This window comes from Manis javanica, chromosome X, assembly GCF_040802235.1.
Source record: "Manis javanica isolate MJ-LG chromosome X, MJ_LKY, whole genome shotgun sequence".
NCBI classification, from domain to species: domain Eukaryota; kingdom Metazoa; phylum Chordata; class Mammalia; order Pholidota; family Manidae; genus Manis; species Manis javanica.
Genome location: NC_133174.1, coordinates 140,809,142 through 140,815,478, shown reverse-complemented (window position 1 = coordinate 140,815,478; position 6,337 = coordinate 140,809,142).

The following is a 6,337-nucleotide window of genomic DNA, read 5'->3' as shown; positions in this document are numbered from 1 at the left end:
CCTGTCTTGCCAATGGGTTTCAGCCCCAGGCAAGTTTGCTATGGATTCAATGTGACCAAAGTAATTGACAGCAAACCGTTCTTTGGGGTGAAAGGGTTTAATACCCGGCTTGTTCTCCAGAGGTAGGTCGAGCACTAGCGTCTCTGCCTGCACCCAGAGCACTGGGCCGAGCTCTCTATACAGCGCAATAATAGCTTACTGCCTAAAGGTGTGGAAGCGGTAGCCTAGCAACAGGCCAGTTACATCATCAGGTGGTTTAAGTTCAGTGGGATCCTGGCCATAGGAACCCCAACTTCCCCACAACTCCCCAACCTGACCTACCACTTGGTAAGAGCCCTCCCTGTTGGACTTAAAGTCAGCTTATTGACTTGCCCAAACTATCTACCTTTCTGAATTTGAAACAGTAAAAAATGTTATTAGGATTATTAAGAGCAGTGGTTCTCATCTTGGCCTACACATGGCAATCACTAGTGGCATTTTGCAAACTACTGACACCGGCCTTCATCCTCGAAACTGATGTCACTGGTCTCTGGTACCATCGGGATGCCCTCAGATGTTGCCAGTGAGCAGCCAAGGTTGAGAACCATTAAAGTACAGAATTGGAAGCTGGTGCTAATGAAATTATAGTTCTGTTAACAAGTGACTAACCAGGACTTTAAAGCCCTTTAAATTAAGTGCCAGCAACTTCAGATACTTTCCAGATACCAGACATAAGCATAATATCACCATTTGTTAGATGGTACAGGAGTCTTGTGTAGTGGGTGCCAGAAAAGGACTTACCACAATGGAACGGTGGTGGAGCAGGGTCTTTTGTCTTGAGTGTGTGGTAAAGCTGTTGGGTGAAAGGTTGTGGGGTAATGGGCTGTTCCTGCAGTGCCAACACATCACCCTATAAATGACTTAACACATTGTAAAGGGAAAACTACCCTTCTAGGGGAAAGGGCTCTCAGTCACTGTGGGGAAATTTGGGGTTCCTATGGCCAGGATCCTCACTGATCCTAAACCACTTCATGATGTAACTGGCCTGCTGCTAGGCTACTGCGATCACACCCATAGGCAATAAGCTATTATTGACTGAGTCACTATATAAACAGCTTGGCCCAGTGCCCTGGGCGGGGGCAGAGACGTCAGATGATTATAGACCTGAATACTGTTGAATGCAGATGTAACTAGTGCTCCACCTACCACCAGGAAACAAGCTGGGTAATAAACCTTTTGGCCCCAAGAACGTTCTCTCATTTCTTTGGTCACATTGAATCTTATCGTGAACTTGCTCAGGGTTGAAACCCATTGGCAAGATAATTGGCAATAGTTGGCAGGGATCATTGTTGATGAAGGAAAAAGGCTGCCGTTATGGGAGGGGTGCTTTGGCGGGCTGCCTCTATGAATGGGAGACAGTGGATTGTCCCCCAATGGGTATGTGGTCTGAGGTGGCTTGCCTCCCAAAGGGCTGGGTGCCACCACAGGACTGGAGGCAGGTGGAGGTGATGAGACATTAGGGGTAGCCCTTGATATAGTAAGTAAATATTTTGAGAAACAGAGCCTGTGAGGCAGTGGAGACTGTGGGTTGGCTGCCTCTCACAGTATTAAAAAACACTACAGATGAACATAGATGCAAAAATATTCAACAAAATATTAGCAAATCAAATTAAAAAATATATTAAAAAGATCATCTACCATGGTCAAGTAGGATTTATTCCAGGGATGCAAGAACAGTACAATATTAGAAAATCCATCAGCATCATCCACCACATCAACAAAAAGGACAAAAGCCACATGATCATCTCCATAGATGCCAAAAAAGCATTTGACAAAATTGAACATACATTCATGATAAAAACTTCCAATAAAGTAGGTATACAGGGCAAGTACCTCAACATAATAAAGGCCATATGTCACAAACTCACAACAAACATCATACATAACAGCGAGAAGCTGAAAGTGTTTCCTTTACGATTGGGAACGACAAGGCTGCCCACTCTCACCACTTTTATTCAACATAGTTCTGGAGGTCCTCACCACAGCAATTAGACAACACAAAGAAACAAAGGGAATCCAGATTGGTAAGAAATAAGTTAAACTGTTCTGGTTTGCAGATGACATGATATTGTACATAAAAAAACCTAAAGAATCCACTCCAAAACTACAAGATCTAATACCTGAATTCAACAAAGCTGCAGGATACAAAATAAATAGACAGAAATCTGTGGCATTCCTATACAATAACGAACTAGCAGGAGGAGAAATCAGAAAACCAATTGCATTCACAATTGCATCAAAAAGAATAAAATACCTAGGAATAAACCTGACCAAGGAAATGAAAGACCTATACCCTGAAAACTACAAGACACTCATGAGAGAAATTAAATAAGGTACCAATAAATGGAAACACATCCTGTGCTCATGGATAGGAAGAATTAATATTGTTAAAATGGCCATCCTGCCTAAAGCAATCTACAGATTCAATGCAATTCCTATCAAAATACCTACAGCATTCTTCAATGAACTAGAGTAAATAGTTCTAAAATTCATATGGAACCACAAATGACCCCGAATAGCCAAAGCGATCCAGAGAAGGAAGAATAAAGCTGGGGAAATTATGCCCCTGACTTCAAGCTCTAGTACAAAGGCACAGTAATCAAGACAATTTGGTACTGGCACAAGAACAGCACAATAGACCAATGGAACAGACTAGAGAGCCCTCATATAAACCCAACCACATAAGGCCAATTAATGTACAATAAAGGAGCTATGGACATAATGGGGAAAAGACAGCCTTTTCAACAACTGGTGTTGGCAAAACTGGACAGCTACATGCAAGACAATGAAACTGGCTTATTGTTTAACCCCATACACAAAAGTAAACTCAAAATGGATCAAAGAACTGAATGTAAGTCATGGAACCATAAAACTCTTAGAAGACAACATAGGCAAAAAATCTCCTGAATTTAAACAGGAGCAAATTTTTCCTGAATGCATCTCCTCAAGCAAGGAAAACAAAAGCAAAAATGAACACATAGGACTACATCAAGCTAAAGAGCTTCTGTATGGCAAAGGACACCATCAACAGAACAAAAAGGCATCCTGCAGTATGGGAGAATATATTTGTAAATGATGTATCCAACAAGGGGTTAACATCCAAAATATATAAAGAACTCACACGTGTCAACACCCAAAAAAACAAATTGCCTGATTGAAAGGGCAAACGATATGAAGAGACACTTCTCCAAAGAAGAAATTCAGATGGCCAACAGGCACATGAAAAGATGCCCCACCTCACTAATTATCAGGGAAATGCAAATCAAAACCACAATGAGATATCACCTCATACCACTTAGGGTGGGCAGCATAGAAAAGACTAGGAACAACAAATGCTGGAGAGAATGTGGAGAAAGGGGCACTCTCCTACATTGCTGGTGGGAATGTAAGCTAGTTCAACCATTGTGGAAAGCAATATGGAGGTTCCTCAAAAAACTCAAAATAGAAGTACCATTTGACCCAGGAATTCCACTCCTAGGAATTTACCCTAAGAATGCAGCAGCCATTTGAAAAAGACATATGCACCCCTATGTTCATTGCAGCACTATTTACAATAGCCAAGATATGGAAGCAACCTAAGTATCCATCAGTAGATGAATGGCTAAAGAAGATGTGGTACATATACACAATGGAATATTATTCAGCCATAAGAAGAAAACAAACCCTACCATTTGCAACAACATGGATGGAGCTAGAGGGGATTATGCTCAGTGAAATAAGCCAGGAGGAAAAAGACAAGTATCAAATTATTTCACTCATGTGTGGAGTATAAGAACAAAGAAAAAAACTGAAGGAACAAAACAGCAGCAGACTCACAGAACCCAAGAATGGACTAACAGTTACCAAAGGGAAAGGGACTAGGTAGGATGGGTGGGAAGGGAGGGACAAGGGGGAAAAAGGGGAATTACGATTAGCAGACATAATGTAGGGGGAGCATGGGGAGGGCTGTACAACACAGAGAAGACAAATCCTACCAATTGCAACAACATGGATGGAGCTGGAGGATATTATGCTCAGTGAAATAAGCTGGTGGAGAAAGACAAGTACCAAATGATTTCTCTCATTTGTGGAGTATAACAATGAGGGAAAACTGAGGGAACAAAACAGCAGTAGACTCACAGACTCCAAGAAGGACTAGCGGTTACCAAAGGGGAGGGTGGGTGGGGAGGAAGGGAGAAAGGGTTTGGGGGGTATTATGTTTAGTACACATGGTGTGAGGGGTCATGGGGAAGACAGTGTAGCACAGAGGAAGCAAATAGTGAATCTGTGGCATCTTAATACACTGATGGACTGTGACTGCAATGGGGTATGGGTGGGGACTTGATAATATGGGTGAATGTAGTAACCACATTGTTTTTCATGTGAAACATTCATAAGACTGTATATTAATAATACCGTAATATAAAAAAAAAAGTCTACAGATGAGAACATGCTCCTGAAAGAGACAGAAGAAATGGTGGCAGCAGACGTGAACTGTGAACTGCTGTGGATTCATTGAAGAATGAAATGGCATTAATATGAGAGGAGGCAGCAAAGAATGCCGGCAATGAGGTGCCATTGAAGAGATAAAGGCCATGAAGGAGATGGACGGACCCCTGCAAAAACCACAAGAAGAGGCAGTGTGATAATGTGAGCTCTGAAGTCCAGTGAAGAAGGTAAAAAATTCCTTACAGAATGAAACAGCAGGACTGCCAGGTGCTCTGAAGGAGGAAAAGGCCATAGAGGTAAAGGGCATACTCCTGAGGGAAGCACAGGAAGAGGTGGAGGTTATAGCAGTCGGGGGAGGGGAGAGAAAGGTGCCATCAGCCCCGAAAATAAAGCAGCTAGGGAAGGATGAAGGGGTGGTGCCGGAGGCACTGGCGCCTCCTGTACTGAAAGCACGCCCAGTGGTTGTAAAGAAAATAAAGACCCAGCAGCTGAAAGTCCCCCCAGGAGAGGAGCAGCCCCCTCCCCAGGCCGTGCAGCACTCTACGGTCCGCCCCTATACTCAGGCTGGGCTGGTGAATTTGGGCTCCCGGTTTAGGCAGAAGCCCTTGGAGTCGATATCAGCTTGGCTCCTGTGTCTGTGGGACTTAAGCGTGGAGGGAATTGTTCTGTTGGGATCAGAGATGGGCAAGCTGTCTTCCCTGACAGTGCAGCCTGCCTTGAGGCAGCAATGACAAAATGCACATCAGACCCCAGGGAGTCACCCCCTCCTCGATTGGCTTATGGCTGCACTTCGTGCTGTGTGGCCCAATCCGGGTGATCTGCCATCCTCTCCTGTTAGATGGCAGATGTATGCTGAGCTCCAACAGGTGCTATGAGAGCTAGGCATGAGAAATGCCATCTATAGTCCAGAGAATCATGGCCCAGATGAGGAGCCTTTCAGTACTGGGATGAGAAATACTGTGCTTCCAACGGTTCCCACATCCCTCTTTGGGTCTCTAGTGGCCATTCTTTCCCCTCACTTGGAGCAGCCCGTAAGCAAGGTTTCATGTACAGAAGCAATAAGAATTCAGAAAGAAATAAAGTCTGCTGACTCACAAGAATAATTTAAAAGGGCCCCATGAAGGTTATGAGGACCCAGATGTGGTTTGATTTAATACAGGCAGGAGCAGATGGAGGGAAATTAGCTGAGAAGTCCTATAGGATCTTACTGGAGCTATGGCAACAGCTGAAACCAGAGCAGCAGTTCCAGCCATTAAGACCAAAGAGGCAGAGGCGAGAGACAGAGCCACAACTCCAGCCTGTGTGTTTGCAAGACTTCGTGCTGGAGAATGAGCCAACCTCACTCGAGCCCACACAGGAAGATGATTGGGGAACAGGTTTGACTGAGGGGAAGGTCGAGGTATCTGCCCTGAGGGACCGGGGGCGGGGGGGGGGCCTGAGGCCACATGTTGAAATAGCTGTCCATTGGTCCCCAGTGAACGTACAACGTGTCCTGGCTCTGGTGGACACGGGGGCTAAATGTTCACTGATTCATGGTAACCCTGAGCGGTTCCCCAGGACCCCCACTATCATAGATAGATATGGGGGGAAGGCTATCAGAGTGAAACAATCCCAAATCCCATTGGGAATAGGGCATCTACCCCCAAAGGAGTATAGTGTGTATATCTCTCCTATCCCTGAGTATATTTTGCGGATTGATATCCTGCAGGGTCCATGGTTGCAGACCACTGCAGGCGAGTTCAGACTGAGAGTACATGTGGTGAAGGCAGTTCTGAGGGGCCATGCTAGGCACCCGCCCATAGCTTTGCCTGTGCCTCGGCGGGTGACTAATACCAAACAATACAAACTGCCTGCAGGGCATAAAGAGATT